This window comes from Lepidochelys kempii, chromosome 6 (assembly GCF_965140285.1).
Source record: "Lepidochelys kempii isolate rLepKem1 chromosome 6, rLepKem1.hap1, whole genome shotgun sequence".
Lineage (NCBI taxonomy): Eukaryota > Metazoa > Chordata > Testudines > Cheloniidae > Lepidochelys > Lepidochelys kempii.
Window position 1 is genome coordinate 62,227,185 of NC_136385.1, and position 16,069 is coordinate 62,243,253.

The window sequence follows — 16,069 nt, forward strand, 5'->3', positions numbered from 1 at the left end:
TGTCAACAGGAGGGCTTCTCCTGGTAACACAGCTATCACGTCTTGGGAAGGTGGAGTACCTACTCCTGTTGGCATGGGTAGAGTCTTCATTAAGTGGTGCAGCTGTGCCACTGTAAGTGTAGACAAACCCTTAGAGTATCTTTCCCAGACCTGAAGAAAAGCTTTATGTAGCTCGAAAGCTTGTCTCAACAGCTGTTGGCCCAACAACAGATATTACCTCACCCACTTTGTCTCTTTAATTACCAGAGGAATCTGTTATCCCCAGAAAGAACAGTGTTCAGAGCCCCTCATTGATTCACTGTGTTCCAGCTGGTGGTTTCTGTGCTGTCTTTTTTCTGGTCTCTAGATTGAAATAGGACCTGAATGAATCCTCTCCATTATCCCCACCTGGCATCTGACATAAGAATCACTCTACCTCATTCACTAATGGGTGGATCTCTTCAAAAAAATCTGATCCTGAGAAGAGACCCTGGGAGCACTCATCAGAGCAAGTTGGGGGGAAAAAAGCTATCATCCATACGCAATAAGAAAAAACGTTCTGTGGGATGGTAAAATGGGAGCGAAAAGATAAACCTCCTTTGGAAACTTATTCAGATGGAACGCTGTTCTGTTTGTTCCTGATTCTCTGAGTCTAGAAATAAGATGGTGAGCTGGTTGTAATGCTCTAAAGTGAAGCAGATGATAGTTTCATTCATGTCATGACCTTTCCACGGGTTACTTGAGACTGGAAATGAAATAATGCTGTTCCTATGATTCTTGCCCAGCTCTACTGAGTACCCCATCTGGGCAATATCCAATAACTTAATTCTGATGAAAGCTACATTTGCTCCCAAATGGAAAGAGCCTGGCACCAACTGAGCACTAACCCAGATAGGGCTGACAAGGAGACATGTGGATAGTTCTGAGGCAACTGACAGCAGCTACTGACCTCACAATCTGCACTTGCTCTAGCTACCAAAATGTAAAGTGATAATTTTTTCTAATGTACTTCAGGGACTGTTTCAACTTATTCCTTTCTATAGTGTCTGGCAGAAGCAAGGACTGTAAGTCCACTTTTCCGATGACTCTGAATAGCCTCAGCTTCCCATAGTTTCACACTGTATCACTAAGATAGCTGGGAACTGATTTGCCTGAGCATCTGTTCCTGAGGACCAAAGCCCCATATAGCTGCATGAAACAGATTTGTATTACACTATCTTTATCAAGGAGATGCTCTTAAGGCCATGGATTTGTAAGCTAAGAGGGACCACGTTTGCAATACTGTTCACCCATGTTAGCATTCCTTATGAAAGCATGCAGAGGCATTGAGGGTGATAGATAACAATTTGTGATTTTCTTGTCGGCTAGTCTGATGCCACCAATAAGTTTCCATGCCCCAAGGAGGGGGTTGAGGTGATGCCTGACTGGACTATGCTGACTGTGTAGGACCTATTTAGTGAGAAGACCACTCTAAATAAAAATCTCCCTCAGCTGGAAACGCTGAGTCCAGGACCACTACAGGATATAGCCACATTTACTTTTGGTAGTGACATCAGATTGAATTTGGACTGGTGCACACCAAGAAACCTTCTGGCTTTACAGGATAGAGACCAGTGGAGCTGAAAAAAAAAACAGATGGTGGGGCAAGAGGCTCTTTACTGCCTGCTTGTTCTTCCACATCTGGGCTTTTCTCCCTCTCATCACTCCATTGCTAGTGGCTGGGGGGTATGGGGGAGAAGGGGAGAAGAGTGGTGATGATGAGATAATCTGCAGCAGAAGCTGGGAACAATAATCCTGAACACTAGGGCGTGGTGTCCCATATCAGCAGCTGGGAATGACAGCCCAATAATTAGGGCATGGCTATTACACAGCAGGAGCTGGTGATGACAGCCTGATACTTTCCCAGTCTTTCTAGTGCAGCAGGAAACCCCCATTCATTTACTACATCTTTCCAGGGAGCCTGAGGAGGGATATGCAGCTCCAGCTTGATTAGGACAGCTACAGAAATCCTAAAACTAATTTCACAGTACTCTGCTGAAAGAGTTCATACTTTTGTTGTTGTTTAGTTTTTTATATATATGTACTATATAAAAATAAAGAAATCACTATTATTTTATATATGTATGTGTGCGCACACATACACGCCCAAAGCAATCCATACATGTTCATGGCCTGGCCTTTTCTTCACTGATCTGCCACTACAGCCTGGGATATCAGTAAGTATCCCTTGGAAGGGCTGTTAGAAAGGTAGTGGGGAAGGGAGTTAGGTCTAACAGCTACTGTACTCTCTGATGTTTGCTTTGTCATCCATGCTGTGTCCATAGCCTGAGGGAAGGCAAAGGAGGAGATGGCTGAGCTCCACAATCAGGAATATGGCTGCTGGTGTGGGCTATAGGGACATAAGTGGGATTCTCCATCTGGTGCACTGCCCTTCTAGCTTCACCCCCCTCTGGAGGGGGGGGGTGAAGGGGGACAAGATGCTTGCCGCCAGAGACAGTTTTCCAAATCTTGCCTGGGAAAAGGGTGCCAAGGCAACTTCACCCAGACTGAGCTGACAGGAGGGGTTGCACTCTGCCCACAGAGGTCCCCAACACGACACTCAATAAGGGGATGAAACAGGTGACACAGACCTTTCCTTTCGACTCTGGCTCTTATTGGTCTAATTCTCTCCCTGAGGCTTGCAAAGGCATCAGCTGCTGCAAACACTGCACCAGGGGAAGCACAGCTGAAGTGGAAATCTCCCCAAAAGGCAAATGCAGCCCTAGGACACAGCTGGAAATATTAAGCCAAACTGTTAGTCAGAAATCTGAAATCAAGTCTGGAATTTCCCTCAGAAAAGCCTTGCAGCCGAGGTGCCTTGCTGAGCTGCTAGCCACTGGGAAGAGGTGGTTACTCACCCTGTGCAGTAACTGACGTTCTTCGAGATGAGTGTCCCTGTGTGTGCTCCACTTCAGGTCAAGGTGTGTCCCAGCGCCTTCGATCGGAGGTTTCTACAGCAGTACCCCCACGGCTGTGCACGCACTGTGCCTGCCTCTTGAGCTGACAGTGTTCTAATAGAGCGTGCACAGCCCGGGCTCCTCAGTTCCTTCTCTACAATGAAGTGTGTTAAAAATTCCGAAGGGGGGGGGGTAGTGGAGCACCCACGGGGACACTCGTCTCAAATAACATCCGTTACTGCACAGGGTGAGTAACCTCCTCTTCGAGAGAGAGAGATGTCCCTGTGGGTGCTCCACATCAGGTGACTGAAAAGCAATATCCCTTAGGATCACTGGGACTTCAGATGAGGCAAGAAGGCTGTTGACAAGACAGCTTTAACCAACCAGGTGTCAGACGCTGCAGTGTGGATGAGAGAGTAGCGCTTAGCGAAGGTAAGGTTCGATGCCCAGGTGACTGCCTTGCATATGTCAGACAGTGGGACATTACGGAGAAAGGCTGTGGAGGTGGAGACAGCTCTGGTAGAGTGTGTTCTAATCTAATTGACATACGAGGTTGTATTTGCCTGAGTTGGTAACAAAGGCGTATGCAGTCAGCAATCCATTTGGAAAGTCTCTGTTTAGAGATAGCATTTCCTTGTGAGTGCTGAGTAGTAGAGACAGAAAGTCTGGGGGTTTTCCTAAATGGTTTTGTTCTATCCAGGTAAAAGGATAATGCTCTGCGAACATCAAGAGTGTGTATTGTCGTTTCAAAGGCGTTAGCGTGAGGTTTTGGAAAAATGTTGGAAGGTGTAGGTAAGAACCTTCGATGCATACGGAGTGTGACCTTATTGCGGAAGAACGTGGTATACGGAGGGTCTGCCATAAGCGTCCCCATTTCTCCTACTCGTCTGGCAGACATGATTGCTATGAGGAAGGCGGTCTTCATGGATAGGTGGAGAAGGGAGCAGGTAGCCATTGGTTCAAAGGGTTTATCCATCAGGGCTTTGAGGACTAGGTGTAAATCGCAAGGTGCAGCAGGCGGTTTCACATCTGGATATAACATCTGGATGCCCTTCAGGAACCTTTTGGTGATTGGATGGGCAAAGACCATTATGTTGTCAACCTTATGGTGGAAAGTGGTGATTGTTGCAAGGTAGACCTTGAGTGAGCTTGTAGAGAGGTCAGATGTTTTAAGGTGTAGTAGGTAATACAGTATCAGTGGGAGCGAAGCAGAAACTGGCGAGGTCTGTTTGCCAGCGCACTAAGATGTAAACCATTTCTATTTATGCAGGTAGGTAGTGCGCACGTTGTGTGTTCTGTTGTGTAGCAAGACAGTGCATACTTGGTCCGAACATGTTAACTCCGCATTAGAGAACCATTGATCAGCCAGGCCCTCAGGTGGAGACGTTGTACTTCGGGGTGAAATAGTTGTCCCCTGCATTGTGATAGGAGGTTGCTGAGTGGTGGAAGGGGAATGGGAGGCTTGACCAACATGCGCAGGAGAAAGGGGTACCACATAAGAACATAAAATGGACATACTGGGTCAGACCAAAGGTCCATCCAACCCAGGAGCCCCAGAGGGAGTGAACTTAACAGGTAATGATCAAGTGATCTCTCTCCTGTCATTCATCTCCACCCTCTGACAAACAGAGGCTAGCCATTCTGGCTAATAGCCATTAGTTCTTTTAAACCCTGTTGTAGTCCTAGCCTTCATAACCTCCTCAGGCAAGGAGTTCCACAGGTTGACTGTGCACTGAGTGAAGAACAACTTCCTTTTATTTGTTTTAAACCTCCTACCCATTAATTTCATTTGGTGGCCCCTAGTTCTTACATTATGGGAACAAGTAAATAACTTTTCCTTATTCACTTTCTCCACACCACTCATGATTTTATATACCTCTATCATATCCCCCCTTAGTCTCCTCTTTTCCAAGTTGAAAAGTCCTAGCCTCTTTAATCTCTCCTCATATGGGACCCGTTCCAAACCCCCAATCATTTTAGTTGCCCTTTTCTGAACCTTTTCCAATGCCAGTATATCTTTCTTGACATGAGGGGACCACATCTGTATGCAGTATTCAAGACTTGAGCATACCATGGATTTATATGAGGGCAATAGGATATTCTCCGTCTTATTCTCTATCCCTTTTTTAATGATTCTTAACATCCCGTTTGCTTTTTTGACTGCCACTATGCATTGCGTGGATGTCTTCAGAGAACTATCCACGATGATTCCAAGATCTTTCTCCTGATTTGTTGTAGCTAAATTAGCCCCCATCATATTGTATGTATAGTTGGGGTTATTTTTTCCAATGTGCATTACTTTACATTTATCCACATTAAATTTCATTTGCCATTTTGTTGCCCAATCACTTAGTTTTGTGAGATCTTTTTGAAGTTCTTCACAGTCTGCTTTGGTCTTAACTATCTTGAGCAGTTTAGTATCATCTGCAAACTTTGCCACCTCACTGTTTACCCCGGTTGTCTGGGCCACGCTGGGGCTATGAGAATGATGTTGGCTCTGTCTGTTTGTATCTTCTGAATTACTCTGTGCAATAGAGACATTGCTGGGAACACGAACATGAGAGTCTCGGTCCAAGGGAGCATAAAGGCGTCCCCCCATGAGTGTTTCCCCAGGCCTGCTCTGGAGCAGAATGTTGGGCATTTTTTGTTTGTTGCTGTGGCAAATAGATCCAGTTGGGGATAAACCCAGGTCTGGACAATGTTGGAAAGAATGGTGTTGTTGAGTTCCCACTCATGCTGTAAGGAGAACGATCGGCTGAACTCGTCTGCGGTGGTATTCTGAGAACCTGGCAGGTATGATGGGGAGATATGGATGTTGTGTTGAAGGCACCAGTTCCAAAGTTTTACTGTCTCTGTGCAAAGGGAGTGTGATTGGGCTCCCCCCTGTCTGCTGACATAAAACATGCATGCGATGTTATCAGTCATGATTCAAATTTGGTGGTTTTGTATGATGGGAAGGAAATGGAGGCAGGCATTGCATACGGCCTGGAGCTCTAGCAAATTTATGTGAAGCCTGGTTTCTGAAGTGGCCCAGAGACCCTGAGTGGTAAGGTGGCCGATGTGTGCTCCCCATCCTGTGAGGGATGTATCTGTGGTGATGGTAATTGAAGGGGGATCTTGTCGGAAGGGAATCCCGGTGCAGAGGCTGATGGGAGAGGTCCACTACAGAAGTGAATCCTTGACTTTCTGGGGCATAGTTAGTAACCTGTTTAGCCTGTGCTTGTTTGGTTTCTATACCGTGGCTAGCCAACCTTGAAGGCATCGCATGTACAGGCAAGCATTTGCGACCACAAATGTGCAAGCAGCCACATGTCCTAAGACCTGTAGGGAGTCTCAGACTGTAGTCTGTGGGCTGGCACGTATCTAGATAATAAGGATGCCCATTTTGTGGCATCTGTCCGGGGGGAGAGATGCAAGACCGGTGGCGGAATCGAGGTGGGCACCAATGAAGTTGATTTGTTGGATAGATTGTAAGGTAGATTTGTTTTTGTTTATTTGCAGGCCCAAGGTGCGGAAGCAGTGAAGGGTTGCAAGAGTTGCGTGGCTCACTTCTAACTGAGTGGGAGACTTAGGAGACAATCGTCCAGGTAAGGAAATATGAGGATTCCTTTTTTTCCAGAGATGTGCTATTACAACTTCTAGCACCTTGGAGAAGACATATGGTGTGGTGGAAAGGCCAAAAGGGAGGACCCCGTATTGGTAGTGTTGCGCTCCCACAATAAACTTGAGGAAACGTCGATGGACAGGGTAGATAGAGACATGGAAATATGCATCTTGGAGGTTGATGGTTGAAAACCAATCTTCTGCTCCAGCGTCGGAATTATCATTGGGAGAGTAACCATCCGGAATTTCTGTTTTTTGACGAACTTGTTCAAATGTCGAAGATTGAGGATAGAGCGTCAACCGCCGCTTTTCTTTTCCGTCAAGTAGTAGTGGGAGTAAAACCCTTTCCCTCTGTGTTAAGGGGGCACCTCCTCTATTGCTCCGAGATATAAGAGATGTTGTACCTCCTGACAGAGCAATTGTTTGTGAGAGGGGTCCCTGAAGAGGGACGGGGAGGGAGGGTGAGTGGGAGGTAAGGAGAGGAAGGGGATGGCATAACCCAATCTGATAATTTCCAGGACCCAGCTGTCCGTAGTGATGGTTTGCCAGTTGGCCAGGAACAGACGCAAACAATGTCCAAAAAAAATGGTTGGTTGGCTTTGGCACTGGAGAGGGTGAGAGGTTTTCCTATACCCTTGACCAAGACTTCAAATTTGTTTATTTGGGTAAGGAGGGTGGGTCGCCATTGTTTGCAGAGGGCGATGTCGTTAGTTCCTGGGCCTATGTCATTGTTGTGTATCATATTGTCTTAAAGGTGGATGTAGCGCAAAGGTATGGTAACGTGATCATTGGTATGGCTGATATCTATATTGTCTCTTCTTTGAGGCAGGTGTTTGGATGCCTAAGGATCGGAGAGTGGCACGGGAATCCTTCATGGAGTGAAGGACCTCATTGGTTGTAGTGGTGAAGAGCTTGTCTCCATCGAAAGGGAGATCTTCGACCCTGCTGGAAGTGTGACACCAAGGCAGCTGTGCCACGTGCGGAGGAACCCAGAGGGGAGCAGCTGCGGCCCTGGGCAGTTTCCCTCCACTCGAGGCTCTTGAGAGGGGCGCCATTGGAAACCAGGAGGGGATTTGGCACGCTGCTGCGTAGGGATGATGAGGTCAGACCTGCGGAATGTGGTGTTTTGCATGCAGAATCTTCCCCGAAGATGGTGGTCAAAATGAACTGCTCATCACTGAGGAGCGCTGGACAAAGCGCAGCAAGCCCCCAGTCCCGCTCCATCGGAGCCCCGGGTGAAGAGCAGCAAACCCCCTGGTCCCGCCCCCCTGGCAGGAGCGCCAGGCAGAGCACTGCAAGCCCCTGGTCCTGCTACCCCGGCCGGAACGCTGCAAGCCTCCAGCCCCGCTCTCCCTGCTGGTCCCGCTCCCCCAGCCGGAGCATGGCAAGCCCCCAGCCCTGCTCTCCCTGCCAGAGCGTGGCAAGCCCCAAGTCCTGCTCCCCTGGCCGGAGCTCGCGGGCTGGATAAAAGCAGCCCGCAGTTTGCTCACCCCTGGTGTAGGTAATCGACCTCCCTGAGAGGTGGTATCTAGGTCAATGGAAGAACTCTTCTGTCTAACTATAGCGATTTACACTGGGGATTAGGTCGGTACAGCTACGTCTCCCAGGGTGTGGATTTTTCACACCCCTTAAAAATGTAGCTATCCTGATGTAAGTTCCCAGTGTAAACCAGCCTTAGACATTTAGGTAGCTGGAGTCAGAGTGGAAGGATTTACTCTCTGTAAAACTATTCAGGTTTGGCTCCATTCAATCTTCAGACTGTATCATATCCCCATGACCATCCATTCTCACCCAATTTGTCAAAAAGGGAAGTTGTTTTATTAGAGGATCAGTTTCAGCGCTTCACAAACTTGACAAGGAATAGAACAAATCTCAACAGATCTTCATATTATAAAGCAGCAACATTTTCCTTCTTACCCTTTATTTCTCTAAGATCATTAAACCCCAAGCTGCACAGAAGCTTGCTGCTCACTTGGTACTCACAGTCCTAAACAAGTTGGTTCTCCCCGCCCCCACCACAGCATGCACATAGCAAACTGTCAAAAGCCTAAGCCCTGGTCTACACTGGGGGATGGGGGGATTGATCCAAGTTATGCAACTTCAGCTACGTGAATAACTGAGCTGAAGTCGATGTACTTAGACCTACTCACCGCGGTGTCTTCACTGTGATGAGTCAACTGCTGCCACTCCCCCATCAACTCCGACTGCGCCTCTCGTGGAGTACAGGAGTCAACAGGAGAGTGCTCGGGGCTCAATTTATCGTGTCCAGACTAGACGCGATAAATCTACCCCCGCTGGATCAATCGCTGCCCGCCGATCTAGCGGGTAGCATAGACATACCCTAAGGTTCAGGGGGCACTGCTCTTTGTAAGGGAAAATGAACACTCACTTTACTAAAGGCAATAGAAACCTTGCTCTAAAAAGGCATCTAAGAGAAAGGTCCAATAAGCAACAGAGAGGACCTGTATTTGGTTCATACCTGTAGCTATGCTCCTTCCTCTAGAGGTTCCAGTCTTCACTCTAAAAGACAAGAATAAAAATAGACACTGGGTGCTCCGGAGCTACAAGAAAAGATACCATGAATCATCAAGTAAGCTGCACTGTAAGTCACCCGACACAGGCGTAGGACTGGGGGATAGTAAAGTGAATTTCTAACCATAGAAATCAGCATGAGGTACTCACCATCTTTTACAGAAAATGTTTGCACTTTTTCAGAACTGGCAACCTTTTTTGTTTTGTTTTTTAACCCAGAGTGACAGACATTTATAAGCCCCGCAGAGGTGTCATGAGTCCAAAGGTATAAGTTTGTGCTACTTAGTTTTAGTAAGGTCTGAAATAAGCAACTCACTGTGCTTACAAATGTTGCAGGACATGATATTATAACTTCTCAGAGGTTTCAGATATGTCTCTTCTCAAGCCAGATACAAGCATGTGATCTCTGGAGTATCAGTATTAACATTTTGTGTAAGTTACAAACACTGCCACTAGTCAGAGGAACCATGACACATGTGGGCACCACTGATGAAAACTCTCTCTTTGTACTATTCAGGTATGTAGAACAGTGAAGGCTCCAAGAGTAACAAACAGATCTGATACAACCACCTCTGAGAGATCTGGGGAACATTCCTGCAGGAAGCATTTGTCAATATGGCCGGTTTTAACCACATTTAGAACCTAACTATACAGTCCATTTTATGTAAGTTTATGCACCAGATAGGCCTTACAACTCTCTCCCTTCTCAAATGAAACTAGAATTCAGCTTCTTATGCTCTGGTAATGCACTGTTCCTGGCAGGTGCCACTTTTCCTCTATTCAAGTGTGCATGGGGTATCAAATTCTGTACAACTGGCAAGGAAAGATCTTGTGTTCACTGAGGATTTACCCCATTATCAGTCTTTGGTGGCCAACCACTGTTATAGCTGCATGGGTAAAAACACCTACTAGAGACAGGAAAACATAAGCTGCAACTTGCATCTGTAGAGTTTACTCTGGTGTCGAGCAGTGGTGAATTACACAGGTACAAATTGTGGCTGAGGGCTTGTCCATACAAGGAAATTATTCCAGAATAGGGCAGAGTGTGAATTTAAGGCAGAATAGCTATTCTGGAATAACTTCCATGTGTGGACAATTTTACTCCAGAATTCCAAAGTGGATTAGGCTAATTCAGGAAAAGGCACTCTTATTCCAAATATTTTTCTGGAATAGCTATCCTTGAATAGCTCTATGTGTAGACAAGCCCCTTACAATCGTTTACTGTATCTGTGCAAAGGGTTTGGATCAGTGCAGTTAAACAGGTGGCTGGCCACCAGTGTCTGAAATTCCCAGTGTAGATAAAGTATACATTTGTCACAGTGCTCAGATTCCAAGATTCTTTGTGTTATCTAGATCCCTGTGACTCATGTTTTTTTTAAGCTTCACTGCCAAATAAATAGCATCACCACAGGGACATATTTCACCACATCTCTTTTTGCAATGAGAAAAATTCTGCTGCTGCCTTCCCCCTGCAAGGGTGTGCATTTGGGTGTAGATTCTGTTTCCAACCTCCCCTACTGAGTATGTGGGGGAATTCTATTACTGTCCATCTTTCCCATGAAGAGGAATGAAGACTATACTACCTCATATTTCATGCAATGATGCAGGAGTGAGAAAAGATATGACTGCAGATGAACAAACTGTTGCCTCTAATGGGACACCAGTTAGATAAGATTGCTGCTGCTACTGAAAAGAATGGCTCAAGGCCTTGGCCCCCAGAACATGGAGTTAAGAACAGCTGCTTTATCAACACCTCTACATGGCACACTAGTCACATTTTCCAAATTCTCAGGCCTGGTCTATAGTTAAAGTTTAGTTTGATATAGCTACCTTACTCAAAGGCCATACCCCTGGGCAACATAGCTATGCTGATCTAACCCCAAGTATAGATGAAGATATGTCAACAGAAGAATGTTCCATCTACTGAATTGCTGTCGCTTAGGGAGGGGTGCTCCTACACCAATGGAAAAACTCCTTTCCTCAGTGTAGGCTGTCTACGCTACAGAGTAATGCTGCCATAGCTACAGTATCACAGCTACACTGCAATAGTCCCCAGAGAGCAGACATGGCTTGAGTCATGTTAACACACTGGCATCCCTACAGAAGACAGTCCCTGCCCAGTGAGTGTACCCCTACCCATTTAATGCATCTAACCTCCCCGACTAAGGGTTTATATTTAGACTTGACTCAACTTATTTCTGTTTGTTCCAGTAACAAATGTTTATTAATTAGCATTTATAATCTTATTGGCTAACTAACTAATAGCCAATCAATTAACTTGAGTTAAACCAGGACCACAAACTCTAATTTAGACAGATATGTGTTAGGGGCCCAAAATATTCTTAGTTAAAACAGTATAAATTAGGGCTGCCGATTAATCGCAGTTAACTCATGTGATTAACTCAAAAAAATAATCGTGATTAATCACACTGGTAAACAATAGAATACCGATTGAAATGTATTAAATATTTTTGGATGTTTTCTACATTTTCAAATATATTGATTTCCATTACAACACAGAATACAAAGTGTACAGTGCTCACTTTATATTATTTTTATTACAACTATTTGCACTGTAAAAATGATAAACAAAAGAAATAGTATTTTTCTATTCACTTCATACAAGTACCATAGTCCAATCTCGTTATCATGAAAGTGCAACTTACAAAACAGATTTTTTTTTGTTACATAACTGCACTCAAAAACAAAACAATATAAAGCCACCATTCCAGAGTATGTGTTCATGCTGATGACGGGTTCTGCTCGATAATGATCCAAAGCGATGCAGACTGATGCACATTCATTTTCATTATCTGAGTCAGTTGCCACCAGCAGAAGGTTGATTTTCTTTTTTGGTGGTTTGGGTTCTGTAGTTTCTGCATCGGAGTGTTGCTCTTTTAACTCTTCTGAAAGCATGTTGCACATCTCCTCCCTCTCAGATTTTGGAAGGCACTTCAGATTCTTAAACCTTGGGTCAATGCTATAGCTACCTTTAGAAACCTCACATTTGTATCTTCTTTGCATTTTGTCAAATCTGCAGTCAAAGTGTTCTTAAAATGAACACGTGCTGGGTCATCATCCGAGACTGCTATAACATGAAACATATGGCAGCATGCGAGAGCAAAACACATACAGTTCTCCCCTAAGGAGTTCAGTCACAAATTTAATTAACTAATTTTTTTTAAACGAGCATCATCAGCATGGAAGCACATCCTCTGGAATGGTGGCCGAAGTATGAAAGGGCAGACAAATGTTTAGCATATCTGGCACATAAATGCCTTGCAATGTCGGCTACAAAAGTGCCATGCAAATGCCAGTTCTCACTTTCGGGTGACATTGTAAATAATAAGCAGACAGCATTATCTCCCATAAAAGTAAACAAACTTGTATGTCTGAGTGATTGGCTAAACAAGAAGACAGACTGAGTGGACTTGCAGGCTCTAAAGTTTTACATTGCATTGTTTTTGAGTGCATTTTTTTTTTTGTACATAATTCTACATTTGTAAGTTCAACCTCCATGATAAAGATACTGCACTAAAGTACTTGTATTAGGTGAATTAAATACTACTTATTGTTTTTTTACAGAGCAAATATTTGTAAACAAAAATATAAAGTGAGCACTGTACACATTGTATTGTGTTGTAATTGAAATCAGTATATTTGAAAATGTAGAAAATATCCAAAAATATTGAAACGTATTCTATTATTGTTTAACAGCACAATTAATCACGCAATTATTTATTTTAATCACGCAATTGTGATTATTTTTTTTAATTGCTTGACAGCCCTAGTATAAATCTGAATTTACTGTATATATACACACATCTTAGTAGTGCCAACAGAATTTGGCCTAATATGAGACATAAGTGTACAGGATCCGTGCCTCATTCAAAGTCTAATCTGAAGCCAAGCAAAGTTAATGGGAATCTTTCCATTGAGTTCAATGAGCCATGGCTGAGGAAGCTTAAGAAAACTATACCAAGCAAACTATAGCCAATTACCCTGCAGGAGCATAAAGGGGGGCTGGATAGAAATAGCATGAGATCATGTAATTAAAGACTTCAGTAATGCATGCACATAAAGGGACACAGTTAAGGTTTTGTGTGTGACTAACTTTGGCATTCCCTGATTCAAATGTTTCATTCTGCAGCCTTAACATTCTATTAATAGTTTTTGTAAAGAACTTCCTAGGGCTTTTTTAAAAAAGAAATCATAAAAAAAAAAATCATCACGTGCAACTATTTGCTAGACAGCAGCAGAACAGTCTTTCTGCAAAGCTTGGGATGTGTTTTGCAGACAAAACATACCTATTTTTAACTCCTGCAGATGTGTCTCATTTTAAAAACCAACAGTTTAGAGAGAATGAAGAGCCAAACATGGATTTTTTTTTTTTTTTTACGGCTCAGTATAAATTTAGAGAATGAGAGCTTCAGGGGTTTTTTTGGCCAGATTCATCCTTTATTTTCTCAAGAACTTTAAAGCACTTAAATCAGAGACATTCAGATTCTCCTACACATAACTTTATTTATGCTTTATTTCTAAGAGGCACAACTCAATAAGATTTCTTTACTGATGTTCCTTTACATTCTCACTATGGATGATATACTGCAGAGAATGCTTCTTCCACATCTGCCAATAAAGAAAAGCAAAACATCCCCAACGGTTTGAATTTTCTTAAGCTGCATAAAATCATATTTTTTGCTGGTGTAAATAGATGCAGCTTCTTTGACTTGGATGGAGTTTCACCCATTTACATTAGTAGAGAATTGTAGTCATACCGAAAAGAGTGAATGCTGATTAAGATGGCTTCCAAAGCCAAATCCATTTCTTAGGGCATTTCTGCCTATTAGGCAGCACCATACCTCTGGTGCTCCTGTGGGAATAACAACTTTGGAATTTCCTGACTTTTGTGCAGTTAAAACCTCATCATTGGCACTGCAGCAAAGGAGGATTTTTTCATGTTATTAAACTGTAATTTTTCCCCGTGGGCTTCTTGGCACTCCTGTTTTTCTATATTTTTTTCCCCCTCACTCAACAATTATTTATATAATGTCCAAAGTGTGCTAAGCACTTGTACAAACATAAAAGACCCATGGCCCAAGAATTTACAACCTAAACAGAGGAAAAAAAGATAAAGGGTGTAGGAAGGTGTAACACATACAAATGCTACATTTCACCCAGAACCACCTTGGCTTTACATCATAATCAAAAAGGCTGACAAAGGAGGTGCTGTTGTCATCATGAATAGGTCGGAATATGAACAAGAGGCTGCTCGGCAGCTCTCCAACACGAGTTTCTACAAGCCATTACCCTCTGATCCCACTGAGAGTTACCAAAAGCAACTACAGCATTTGCTCAAGAAACTTCCTGAAAAAGCACAAGATCAAATCCGCACAGACACACCCCTGGAACCCCGACCTGGGATATTCTATCTACTACCCAAGATCCATAAACCTGGAAATCCTGGGCGCCCCATCATCTCAGGCATTGGCACCCTGACAGCAGGATTGTCTGGCTATGTAGACTCCCTCCTCAGGCCCTACGCTACCAGCACTCCCAGCTACCTTCGAGACACCACTGACTTCCTGAGGAAACTTCAATCCATCGGTGATCTTCCTGATAACACCATCCTGGCCACTATGGATGTAGAAGCCCTCTACACCAACATTCCACACAAAGATGGACTACAAGCCATCAAGAACACTATCCCCGATAATGTCACGGCTAACCTGGTGGTTGAACTTTGTGACTTTGTCCTTACCCATAACTACTTCACATTTGGGGACAATGTATACCTTCAGATCAGCGGCACTGCTATGGGTACCCGCATGGCCCCACAGTATGCCAACATTTTTATGGCTGATTTAGAACAACGCTTCCTCAGCTCTTGTCCCCTAAAGCCCCTACTCTACTTGCGCTATATTGATGACATCTTCATCATCTGGACCCATGGAAAAGAAGCCCTTGAGGAATTCCACCATGATTTCAACAATTTCCATCCCACCACCAACCTCAGCCTGGTCCAGTCCACACAAGAGATCCACTTCCTGGACACTACAGTGCTAATAAGCAATGGTCACATAACCACCACCCTATACCGGAAACCTACTGACCACTATTCCTACCTGCATGCCTCCAGCTTTCACCCTGACCACACCACACGATCCATCGTCTACAGCCAAGCTCTGCGATACAACCGCATTTGCTCCAACCCCTCAGACAGAGACAAACACCTACAAGATCTCTGTCAAGCTTTCTTACAACTACAATACCCACCTGCAGAAGTAAAGAAACAGATTGATAGAGCCAGAAGAGTTCCCAGAAGTTACCTACTACAGGACAGGCCTAACAAAGAAAATAACAGAACGCCACTAGCCGTCACCTTCAGCCCCCAACTAAAACCCCTCCAACGCATTATTAAGGATCTACAACCTATCCTAAAGGATGACCCAACACTCTCACAAATCTTGGGAGACAGGCCAGTCCTTGCCTACAGACAGCCCCGCAACCTGAAGCAAATACTCACCAACAACCACAGACCACACAACAGAACCACTAACCCAGGAATTTATCCTTGCAACAAAGCCCGTTGCCAATTGTGCCCACATATCTATTCAGGGGACACCATCACAGGGCCTAATAACATCAGCCACACTATCAGAGGCTCGTTCACCTGCACATCCACCAATGTGATATATGCCATCATGTGCCAGCAATGTCCCTCTGCCATGTACATTGGTCAAACTGGACAGTCTCTACGTAAAAGAATAAATGGACACAAATCAGATGTCAAGAATTATAACATTCATAAACCAGTCGGAGAACACTTCAATCTCTCTGGTCACGCAATCACAGACATGAAGGTCACTATCTTAAAACAAAAAAACTTCAAATCCAGACTCCAGCGAGAAACTGCTGAATTGGAATTCATTTGCAAATTGGATACTATTAATTTAGGCTTAAATAGAGACTTGGAGTGACTAAGTCATTATGCAAGGTAGCCTGTTTCCTCTTGTTTT

The 16,069-nt window shown here is 44.2% G+C and overlaps 1 protein-coding gene across 8 annotated transcripts in view; it reads right to left on the reverse strand.

The window, feature by feature from the left end:
* The window catches only part of CELF1 (CUGBP Elav-like family member 1), a 105,715-nt gene that overhangs the window by 70,466 nt on the left and 19,180 nt on the right, over positions 1 to 16,069 (reverse strand). Inside the window, exon 2 of one of the 8 annotated variants that reach the window (XM_073348329.2) lies at positions 8,998 to 9,038. The exons of the other annotated variants lie outside the window; for them this stretch is intronic. The gene's annotated coding sequence lies outside the window, so the exon portion shown is untranslated. The remainder of the gene's footprint in view (positions 1 to 8,997; positions 9,039 to 16,069) is intronic. 8 annotated transcript variants of the gene reach the window in all.